This window comes from Schistocerca gregaria, chromosome X (genome assembly GCF_023897955.1).
Source record: "Schistocerca gregaria isolate iqSchGreg1 chromosome X, iqSchGreg1.2, whole genome shotgun sequence".
NCBI classification, from domain to species: Eukaryota; Metazoa; Arthropoda; class Insecta; order Orthoptera; family Acrididae; genus Schistocerca; species Schistocerca gregaria.
In genome coordinates, this window is record NC_064931.1 from 607,903,290 (window position 1) to 607,915,379 (window position 12,090).

Consider the following 12,090-nt stretch of genomic DNA (forward strand, 5'->3'; position numbering starts at 1 on the left):
GACACGAAACGAATGGTAGGGCGATTACGTTTCTTGCTAGCTTTAGAAGTGCTAGACAATGATTCATCAGTTAATGAAAAACTATCTACTGAAGAGGAACTTTGAGAAGCATTGATTAACCAACGAAGATTACTATGTCCGTCCAAGATAAAGTGAATGTCGTTATTAACAGCGTAAAACAAAATATGTAAGTGCTCCACAACGGCGATTGTACACTCCTGGAAATGGAAAAAAGAACACATTGACACCGGTGTGTCAGACTCACCATACTTGCTCCGGACACTGCGAGAGGGCTGTACAAGCAATGATCACACGCACGGCACAGCGGACACAACAGGAACTGCGGTGTTGGCCTTCGAATGGCGCTAGCTGCGCAGCATTTGTGCACCGCCGCCGTCAGTGTCAGCCAGTTTGCCGTGGCATACGGAGCTCCATCGCAGTCTTTAACACTGGTAGCATGCCGCGACAGCGTGGACGTGAACCGTATGTGCAGTTGACGGACTTTGAGCGAGGGCGTATAGTGGGCACGCGGGAGGTCGGGTGGACGTACCGCCGAATTGCTCAACACGTGGGGCGTGAGGTCTCCACAGTACATCGATGTTGTCGCCAGTGGTCGGCGGAAGGTGCACGTGCCCGTCGACCTGGGACCGGACCGCAGCGACGCACGGATGCACGCCAAGACCGTAGGATCCTACGCAGTGCCGTAGGGGACCGCACCGCCACTTCCCAGCAAATTAGGGACACTGTTGCTCCTGGGGTATCGGCGAGGACCATTCGCAACCGTTTCCATGAAGCTGGGCTACGGTCCCGCACACCGTTAGGCCGTCTTCCGCTCACGCCCCAACATCGTGCAGCCCGCCTCCAGTGGTGTCGCGACAGGCGTGAATGGAGGGACGAATGGAGACGTGTCGTCTTCAGCGATGAGAGTCGCTTCTGCCTTGGTGCCAATGATGGTCGTATGCGTGTTTGACGCCATGCAGGTGAGCGCCACAATCAGGACTGCGTACGACCGAGGCACACAGGGCCAACACCCGGTATCATGGTGTGGGGAGCGATCTCCTACACTGGCCGTACACCTCTGGTGATCGTCGAGGGGACACTGAATAGTGTACGGTACATCCAAACCGTCATAGAACCCATAGTTCTACCATTCCTAGACCGGCAAGGGAACTTGCTGTTCCAACAGGACAATGCACGTCCGCATGTATTCCGTGCCACCCAACGTGCTCTAGAAGGTGTAAGTCAACTACCCTGACCAGCAAGATCTCCGGATCTGTCCCCCATTGAGCATGTTTGGGACTGGATGAAGCGTCGTCTCACGCGGTCTGCACGTCCAGCACGAACGCTGGTCCAACTGAGGCGCCAGGTGGAAATGGCATGGCAAGCCGTTCCACAGGACTACATCCAGCATCTCTACGATCGTCTCCATGGGAGAATAGCAGCCTGCATTGCTGCGAAAGGTGGATATACACTGTACTAGTGCCGACATTGTGCATGCTCTGTTGCCTGTGTCTATGTGCCTGTGGTTCTGTCAGTGTGGCCATGTGATGTATCTGACCCCAGGAATGTGTCAATAAAGTTTCCCCTTCCTGGGACAATGAATTCACAGTGTTCTTATTTCAATTTCCAGGAGTGTATATAGGTGACGGACATAGAAATCGACAAGTTTTAACTCGCTGACTAAGTATTTTACAAGTCTCAGCTTGTCCTGACTTTTCGAGTTGGTGAAATGTGTCATGCTTGGAGATTGTAGGACATATTGATTTGCTACTTAGAACTTGTCGGAATATGTCAGAAATTGCTGCTTCAGCAAGTACATGACAACTACTAGTGGAAGTAAATCAATGGGTTTGTTGCTGCTGCTGGCCATTGCACATACACATGCATTATCAAATTAGAAAATATGTGAGCCTAATATGCACTACTAGTACTACTACCACTACTACTAATAATAATAATAACAATAATAAAATTTGTATCTTGTTTGTCAATTACTTCTTGGAATTCAAGAAATCCGGGATTCTTCCATTTCCATGTTACAGAACTTGGAGCATCTGGTGGAGGAGCAAGCACAATATTCATTGAAAGACATCCAGCATTTAACAAGGGGAAACGACAGTCAACTCTGAGAGCAAGATGCGTCAGTATCGAATATGGAGTGGCAGTGTTGGTTTATCTGAAGGATGGTAAAATACAACTGCCATCAAGATTTGCAACCTGACTTCCTCACCAGTCTCTCTAAAAGAATACTATTGTGACTCTGTGTTTTATTCGCAAGAGTGTTAATTCTCTTATATTTAATAATTGGATTTGATATAATGCTTTTTCAGAAGCAAATGTGAAAATGACACTGTCATTCAAGAACGCGTGCTTTACAGATTTTGAGCACTTTGTTGCATTTGGAGTGTATGATAAGAATGAATGAACTTATTATACTGGACTGATTTTGATTCAGTATAACAAAATGGTTGGAAATTACATTAAGTTTATGTTAACCATATTTTATGTGGTTGCCAGATTTTATTAAGGCGGATACACCTTTCAAACCTGGGTTAGCTGATAGAGATACCTCAATATTTACTCAAATTGTAATAAACTGCTGTTTGCAATAGATGATGTACTACAAAATCTTGAAGATGAAACAGAATGTATGTTAAATTTGTATAGTTCCACATTGTACGATATCATAAAAGGCTCCGAATACCCCTTGTCATAGCTAGGGTGCAAATAAATGTGCACAGTGAACCAAGTGTGCTTCTAACTTTCTTTGCAAAATAATGTTTTTCATTTAATTTACTGATGAGACAGACATGAGACGAAATTTACTGGCAAGGCAGCACAGTATTTGGCACAAACAGTAAGAATCAAAATGAATAAAGCATAAAAGCAACGAAATTTGCTGATCAGGCTATAGTCTTTACTATATCGAGAGCGAGCGCGCGCGTGTATGTATGTATGTATGTACGTATGTGTGTGTGTGTGTGTGTGTGTGTGTGTGTGTGTGTGTGTGTGTGTGTGTGCGTGTATTTGTGATTACAAAAATTTCGATAAATTATCAGATGCCGCCCCGCTGCCATATGTTGAAGTAGGCCGCTATTACTGTAATGGCCAGTAGAAGAAGGTTTGCGGAAATGTGTCTTATTCATAACGAAATAAATCTCAGGTGAACAGCCTGGTATGAGTGTGCATAGGACACAATATTTCGGAAATCATGTATCCTTGTGATTCGAATGGTTTCTCTATGGTGTTTCTCATTTCTTGGATCCCTGTTATTAACAGTTTTTGTTTATTTAGTTCATCTGTGAGCTCCTTGAGTTTTCCGGTCTGAAGTAGTGAGTTTATGTTGTGTGTTGCTATATAATTTATTTGCTCATGTTTAGTCTTCTTTTTGTGTTTTAGTGTGCTTTTTGATGGTTGCAAACGCTCCGATTCGTTGCTGTCTTCTAGTTGACTACCCACCGAATCCGATGTAGCCTTTTCCCGCCTTTTTGAGCAGGACGGTGGAATTTTTTCCGAAAAGACCTTTCCATTCTTGACTTTCGAAGGTTGTCAACCCTAGTTGGAGCATGCTCCGATTTACAACTACGGTTGTTAACCGCAGAGGGTGTGTTTGGTCCGCGAGAGCTATTTTATTTCACTCAAGTCCGCCGGTAAACCGGTGAGGACTTCCCTATCCACCACCTGGGACGAGCCACGTAGGAGTATCACCTCTCCTCCTACTATGACAGCATAGTAGGTTCGTGGTCTTACACCATTACTTTCATAAATCTGATAAAAGGTCAACAACAGTAAATTGCTATTGTAGTGATATAGTAATAATGTGTTTCACACCGATGTGAGCTACGAGTGTTATTGATACGGTAATGAATGAAAGTGACTTAATCAGTAAAGACTGTTAATATGATTAACCGCCGATTTGCAATTAGATAATGACAAAATTTCAATCTTCTACGTTCATCTACATCTCGAAGAAGTTTAATACACAGTAAATGATTAGGATAGAAGCCATGCATATGCATGCGCTATGTTCTTGTAAGTATGAAACCGATATGTGTAGAATTTTTGAGTGCGCTTTTTGAAGAACAACGTTCTAGTAACTGAATAATGTCTTGACCTCTCGTCTGTTACATTGCCAGGTTCTAAGTTTATTCCGTTTGCAGATGATACGAACAACAATAAACAGCAAGGAAAGTACAGATTTAGAAATGATTGCTAATCAAATGTTCACTGACATTAATAAATGGTTTATAGCTAATTCACTGTAATTAAACTTTGGAAAGACCCTCTATATGCAGTCCAGAACCTGTAAGAGACTTCCTTCCAGTATGTCTATAACGTATGAAGACATGCAGACAGGAAAGTTTGACAGTGTTAAATTTCTTGGATTAAAACTTGATAATTAATTCAGTTGGGAAGAGCACACCACAGAATTGCTCAAGCGCCTAAACAAGTTTGTATTTGAAATGCGCATGATGTCGGATGTAAGAGACATAGATATGAAAAACTTACATATTGTGCCTACTTTCATTCTATTGTGTCACAGAGGTAACTCGTCAAATTGGTAATATAGGTATACTTTCAGATGGTTCAGGTGGCTCTGAGCACTATGGGACTTAACATCTGAGGTCAGCAGTTCCCTAGAACTTAGAACTACTTAAACCTAATTAACCTAAGGACATCATACACATCCATGCCCCAGGCAAGATTTGAACCTGCGACCGTAGCGGTCGCACTGTTCCAGACTGAAGCGCCTAGAACCGCCACAGCGGTCTGCTGGGTATACGTAATATGGGTAAGCCTCATATGGGTAACATAATAAATGAGATGCTCTGCGACCTTTACTGTTTTTACTACTCGATCATAAATAACAGATCGATGTTAACTCCTTACCATGTTAGTTAAAATTATGAAAATCGTTTTGATACCTCCGACACTGGGATACAGATACCAGTACGGTTGATGCTGAGATTGTAGGGCAGGCAACTTCCAGAGAGACAAAAAAGTTAAGTATACATGGGCTCTAAAATGCATATCCTTTAAGAGCACTTGTTCATCTTCGATATTGTGAAACAAATCTCTTCTGCTGCAAACTCTTTGCTTTCCATAGTAGAAACGGTGTGCACCAAAAGAAAAAAAGTGCTTAGAAATCTGCCGTGCGGGATTAGCCGAGCGGACTAGGGCGCTGCAGTCATGGACTGTGCGGCTGGTCCCGGCGGCGGTTCGAGTCCTCCCTCGGGCATGGGTGTGTATGTTTGTCCTTAGGATAATTTAGGTTAAGGAGTGTGTAAGCTTAGGGACTGATGATCTTAGCAGCTAAGTCCCATAAGATTTCACACACCTTTTGTTTAGAAATCACGGGCTCTGAAACGCACTGCTTAAGAACTATGAACGCTTGTTCAGTAGAAGATATGTGTTTAACTGTAGCGAAGATGAACAAGGTCTCATAGCTCTTAAGGTATACACTTTAGAGCCAACGTTTACTGGCCATTTTTTTTCTTGTTTCCGTCCATACTTCCTGCTACCATAATAAAGCAAGGAGCTTGCAGCAGAAGAGATTTGTTTAACAGTATCGGAGATGAACAAATGCTCATATCTCTTAATGAATACATTTTAGAACGCATGTTTACTTCACTTTTTGCTTCGAGTGATCGTTCCTGTCATGTTCCTGGACGTTGAACCTTCCTTCTGGGACACCCCGTGTATGGGGCATGGCGACTCCCGAGGCGCTCGCCGTTTGGCAGAAGGCAGCAGGCACGTGTAGCTTTACTCCCAGGCTGATCAGAAGGCGATCCCCGTCGGCGGGTCCCGCTAGCGCCTACTTCCGCCGCACCTAGGCACCAGGAACTCACAGCTCTTGTCCCGAGTCCATTTACAATCCTGGAAGCTTAATGAATAGCCGCGTCATTATCAGACCGTATTAATACGGAGAGCACGTTTGGAATGAAATGCTGTGGATAAAACCATTTCGGCGCGTGTGTTGTGTGCTGCCGAGCATCTGCAGAACGTTCGGGCTCTACGAGTCGCAGGCAGAGTCCGGATTCAATTCCCAGGGCCCTGGGTGGTGAGATAGAACGGAAATGACCCAAGGGGACAATTTGATGAATTTATAAAATATTCCTTAGAATGGGTGTCTAAGAAACGCGAATTTATTTTATAGAAGTATTGGGTTATGACGAGAAGAATGCAATGTTCTCCGCTAGAAAGTAGAGAGAAGTTATCAGCAGACACTCAGCTGTGGACCACGGATTTCGTTCGAAAATGTCGGTCTCATTTTCATATTGATGACCTCACTTCTGTACCGCGGAACAAAGAGAGTGGGAAACGAAACCGGTCTCTTGTACCGTGCCAACTTTCTTCATCGTCTTCTTCGATATGTTGTTGTGGAATTCATCTTGAGGTTAGAGCTCACTTTTCGTCGGTGTTTACTTTCCAAGAAATATGGTTTGGAAGAGGATCCTGCATTGAGAAAATACAAATGTCTTCGTTTTCATCCATACATGTTCCGGTAAAGTTCAACGATCGTCAGTGGGCTCACTTTATTTTCTCTAGAATAACAGGAAAAGAGTAGCATGAAAATGTTTACAGGTTATGGATCATGGTCATTATGTTCATAACATTTTAACAAAATATGTACCTCAATACCACATGTTCATGTAGCTGCCAGTCGCCTGTAACTAATAAGGATGTCTCTATAGTACATACATTACTTATATGGAAAGAAAATATTAGGCCAAAATTAAAACTATTTGTGTTTCGGTTGCTTTACGTTTTTTATAGTATCATGCAGCAATTTTTTTATGCAATGTTTTGCTATGAACACTAATACGTCATTATCCTTAACGTTCCATTATTAGGGTATTCTGCTTGTTTTCGAAATCCTTTTTGCATATTGGTTGTGAGGATATATTGTATGCGATGGCCTTTATAAATTAGCGAGTTTGTGAGTGTGTATTTCATTTGTTTTCTCTTTTTTTGCGTTTTCCTCATTGTCATGACGCTGTGAACCTGTATTAGCAAACACTCACTGTTTACGAAATGTTCAACTGTCCCGTTTCTTGCTTTACGCGTTCTGGGCGAGAGTTTCAGTTTCGAACATTCTTTTGACAGCAAGTTCTGAGGGGTGCACCTGTGTGTATGTGTGTGTGTGTGTGTGTGTGTGTGTGTGTGTGTGTGTGTCTCTGTGTGAGCGTTAAAAATTTAAAGATGATATTGAGTACTTTTGTAGTCAAGGCAGAGGGTCCGGAAAGACCTACACCACAGTTCGTCCTGGCTCATTCTTTTAATTACGGATGAGGTGGCTATATGCAGATCGCACATAAACCACGGTAACGTTACCAAAAGAATATATATATTTAGTAGATTCTGCATTCTTCCCCCTGATCAGAGAGGATGACGGAGGAATGGCGCGGTTTGATGAAAGTCTTATGATGTGTTAACCGTGCGACAGCTTTTGCACTCGTGTCGTATCATTCTTGTTCGATTAGGTACGAAGTCGATTTCTCGTGGTTTAGAATACAGCTTCTGATAAACTCATAGGAAAAAATAGCGACTGTGCATTGAAATTAAAGAAACTTCAGGTGCCTGTAGATGGCATACAACGATGTAGATCTCGAGGAACTGTTGCGGAACTACAGACGTTTCTTATAACGGGTTGTCACCACGGGATAGCGCAGCACGTTGCTTGCTTCGCTCAGTGTGTGGCGCAGTGGAAAAATAAAAAAAAAAGGAGAGGGACTGGCTTAGAATGGACTGCATGCATAGTGTAATGCAAGTGGCAACCTTGGCATTTGTATTGTCGCACATGAATTGCCTCTGAACGATCATAACAGACTGACACGCTTGTCTCGGTGAGAGCTCGGAAATCACTACGCAAAACGAATGTTCACATGGATCGGACCGCAAGGTCTAGGACTTCTCTGGAACCTACCGTTCTATAGAAATTTTCCGACAGATCATAGAAATTCAGTTCACACCCGTGGGTCAGAAAATTCATCCAAGGTAGTGTACACCAATGACTTATCTCTGCTTCTGGCTTATAAAACATAAAGTGCACAAAACGCTATTTTGGCTTACATAATGATTATTAATTATTCACTTGCTATTCAAATGAGGTCATAGGGACGGGTTTAGGGATATTCAGTATAAACGAAAAATAAAAGAAAATGGAGAAAATGAAAGGAACATTTCGATGGATGGAGAAAGGCTACTGGTAAAAGCTGGAGGACGAAATATGGGAAAGGCAATCAGCAGATGCAGTACCGTAACAGGCAGTTTGCGTAGTACATGAAGATGAAGATGAAGAAGAAAAATACTTCCGACTCATATCTTTCTAAAAACGCCACATTCGTGTGACGACTGGAAAGAGAACGAAATGCAGGCGACTGCAAAGAGAACGAAGTGCACAGGTCATTCCGACCTAATGTCGACATTAATGACAAATTTCAATAATTTAACTACGTCATATAACTGTGTAAGTAGCAATGATTACTTTCAAAGCAATAACGCTCACATTTGTCGCCACTGAGATATGCGTAAAAACAGGAGGTGGAGCAGTCTGTTTTCATTCATTGCGCTTCTATAGCGATTTGTTTGTAATTTTTATATTGTTCTGTGTACTAGGAAAGCTGTTTATTATTTACATCATTATCTAAAATTTCGCCACTTGAGCTTATGTCAATTACTGTCTCTTAACTTTTTCCTTTATTAGAATCTGACTTTTGTCGTGTTTTATTTCCTTGCTTTTTATTACTGTAATGCCTTTTTTGCCTTATAACCCCATTACAGACTTTACTGATTGTATCTCCCTTTATTTTACATCGTACAATTATCATTGAAGAATATATGTTCGCCTACAGTAGTGACATCTGATGAACTTGCTTCACAAACATCTTTTGGTTACTGTTCGGCAATTTGTTTTGAACGGTAGTGCTGCTGACAAGATGACTCTTGTGTATACAATTATTTATATATGTGGGACGATGCTGGCCCTGGTTTTGTGTTTAGCTTTTGACGATGCCACTATGGCTCCAATATATTAGCAAATGTTTTTATAAAACAGGTATGCCTCATCATATTTAAAGCGCACAAATGCACATGTATCTCAGTAATACTTTTCATCATTGTCTATTTTATTGTTTAAAACTGTAGGCAATCTGCTAGTTGTATTTGTGTTTTCCCACATTTTTCTGCAGATCCGAAGATGGTCATTAGAGACCGAAACCGGTAGTCTGGTGACATAAAAATTTGTGACCATAGACGTGAAGAAAAGGAAATTAAAAAAATAAGAAGGCGGCTGCCACAACTGAGAGCTCTGAGGTGCAGTCGAGAACTTCATACAGGTTAAAAATACGATAGTGATGGGTAAGAATCTATTCTAAACTTCGTTTTATAATCATGAAGAATTCTTCTAGTGTATTAGTCAGAGTGTCCGCCCCCGGTAGCTGAGTAGTCAGAGCGACAGAATGTTATTCCTACGGGCCTGGGTTCGATTCCCGGCTGGGTCGAAGATTTTCTCCGCTCAGGGACTGGGTGTTGCGTTGTTCTAATCATCTTCATCATTTCATCCCCATCGGCGCGCAAGTCGTCGAAGTAGCGTCACATCGAAAGACTTCCACCAGGTGAACGGTCTACCCGACGGGAAACACTAGTCACACGACATTTACATTTTATTTATTAATTAGAGTCCACAAATTGTGTTATTGTTCTAGACTTCAGTTTAGATATTGGTTTGAAGCAACTCTCCACGCTAGTCGGTTCTCTTCACCTTTCCAAAAATACTGCAGTATCCAACTGAACCTTCTTACTGCAGTCAAGCCTCTGTCTCTCTCTAAACTTTTTGCCCTTTCCCCCCTCTCCTTGCCTGCCCCCACTTCACTCCATTGCTTCCCTGTCCATCTCCTCCTCCCCTCTCTCCCTGTTCATCTACCCTCCCTTTTGTTTCAGTATCCGTGTCCTTCACTTGCTTTTCTCCATCTCTCTGCCTGTATTTTTCTCCCACTGTCTCTGTCCATCTCCTCCTCTCTCCTTTCACTGTCCAGCTCCTCCTCTCCCCCTCTTTGTCAATTTGCTCCTACCCTATCTCCGTCCATCACCTCCTCCTCCTTTCTGTGTTATCTCCTCCTTCTCCCTCGCTGTCTGTCCATCTCCACATCCTCCCTTCTCTCTCCACATTGCCACACTCACCCCAGTAGTAGGCTGGTGGTTCTTATCACCACAGTATTTCTCTCCAGATTATAGCTAATATATGTACCAAATTTGATTTAATCGTTCCAAGGGTTTAGGACGAGCTTTTTACCCGTAGCTTGGCTCACATACACACATGTCAAATATATTTGACACATATTTTAACACATTTCACTCGTATTTGTAGACATACTCCATCAGAGAGTCTAGCTAATTTTACCCTGCAGTTTCATTTTAACACAGCTCAATGTTTATGAGATCGTATCACCTGACGTATGTGCTGTACAGTGACATAATTTTGCCGATACATCGAGTGACATTGTGCCTACTGTTTGTGAAATGAATTTGCAATAGAGTTAGTAGTAAAAAAGTTATAAATTGAAACGTCATGCGCGATAAGGCAGTTTCTCACGAATCTCGGTGTTTATGACGTCATATCTCCTGAACTACGTCTCTTAGGTTGATATATTTTTCTAGATGGATTCAGCGGCATATGTGGAGACCATTTGCAAAATGTGTTTTCAGTAGAGTTAGTAGCAAGAAAGTTACAAATTGAAACGTCATGCATGACGCGGCAGGTTTTCCTCACATCTCATTACTTCACGTCATATTTCCTGAACTATGTGTCGTACAATGGTATATTTTTGTAGGTACATTCAGCGGCAAATGTGGATACCGTCTGGAAAAAGTGTTGCAAATAGATTTAGTACTAACGAAGTAATAAATATAAACGTCTTATTAGATGCAGTAGTTTTTCATGCATTCGGTGCTTATCACATCACATCTACTAACTGTCGTACAATGATGGAATTTTTCTCTTACATTCAGTGGTATATGTGAAAACTGTCAGCAAATGTGTCGCAATTATAGGTAGTAGTAAAGAAGTAATAAATTAAAACGTCATGCTTCGTGTGGCGTTTTTACTGCATGAAAAACGAAAATGTAGTAACCAAAAAACTGTTTTTTCTTTCATCATTGTATGGGGTTCGTTACGGAGCAAAAGTTTCGTAAAGATTTGAAATTATGTGTGAAGTTTGTTCCAAATTTCTAAGTGCTCTCATTCTCGAACACTAGATGAATAAAGTATGGGTATTCTCTAGTCGTGGACTACACTGCATTTTCACCCCCACCCCTTCGATAGATGAGTGATTCTTATCCCCCAGTAATTATTTTCAGTCAGTGTGCAGTGGTTTGGAAGAAGATGTGGAATGTACATATCTACGTCCATTTTTATAATTTGTATGGATTTACTGAGTGTGTGTGAGCACGCCGGCCGGGGTGGCTGAGCGGTTCTAGGCGCTACAGTCTGGAACCGCGCGACCGCTACGGTCGCAGGTTCGAATCGTGCCTCGGGCATGGGTGTGTGTGATGTCCTTAGGTTAGTTAGGTTTAAGTAGTTCTAAGTTCTAGGCGACTGATGACCTCAGAAGTTAAGACCCATAGTGCTCAGAGCAATTTGAACGATTTTTTTGTTCGTGAGCACAAAATAATATCAGTTCTATGGAGAACATGCTTTAGCTATGTTCTAGTTATTAATGCTTACGAATTTTTGCTTTAATTTGTTTCATATATGAACATGTACAATTAGCAATTTATACAGACGTGTACAATAGATTATCAAATGCATGGCAGAGTGTATAGGAGCAGTCCAGCCTGCATCTTAACTGGCTCCGAGGACACAGCCACAGGCACGGTGGCTCACTACAACGAGGCGTGCTAATGTAGATGCAGGAGTTGGTGAGTAGGGTGTTAACCACACCGCTGTGATACCGTTCTACTCTGCTTCCTGAACGCTCAGCGCAGACATTCTGCCGAGAAAGGCGACACAAACGCTAACTTGCGACGCTTCCTGCACACAGCCTCGCTCAAATGAGCGTTAAATTGGAAACCTGTTAGCAGAGCAACGTC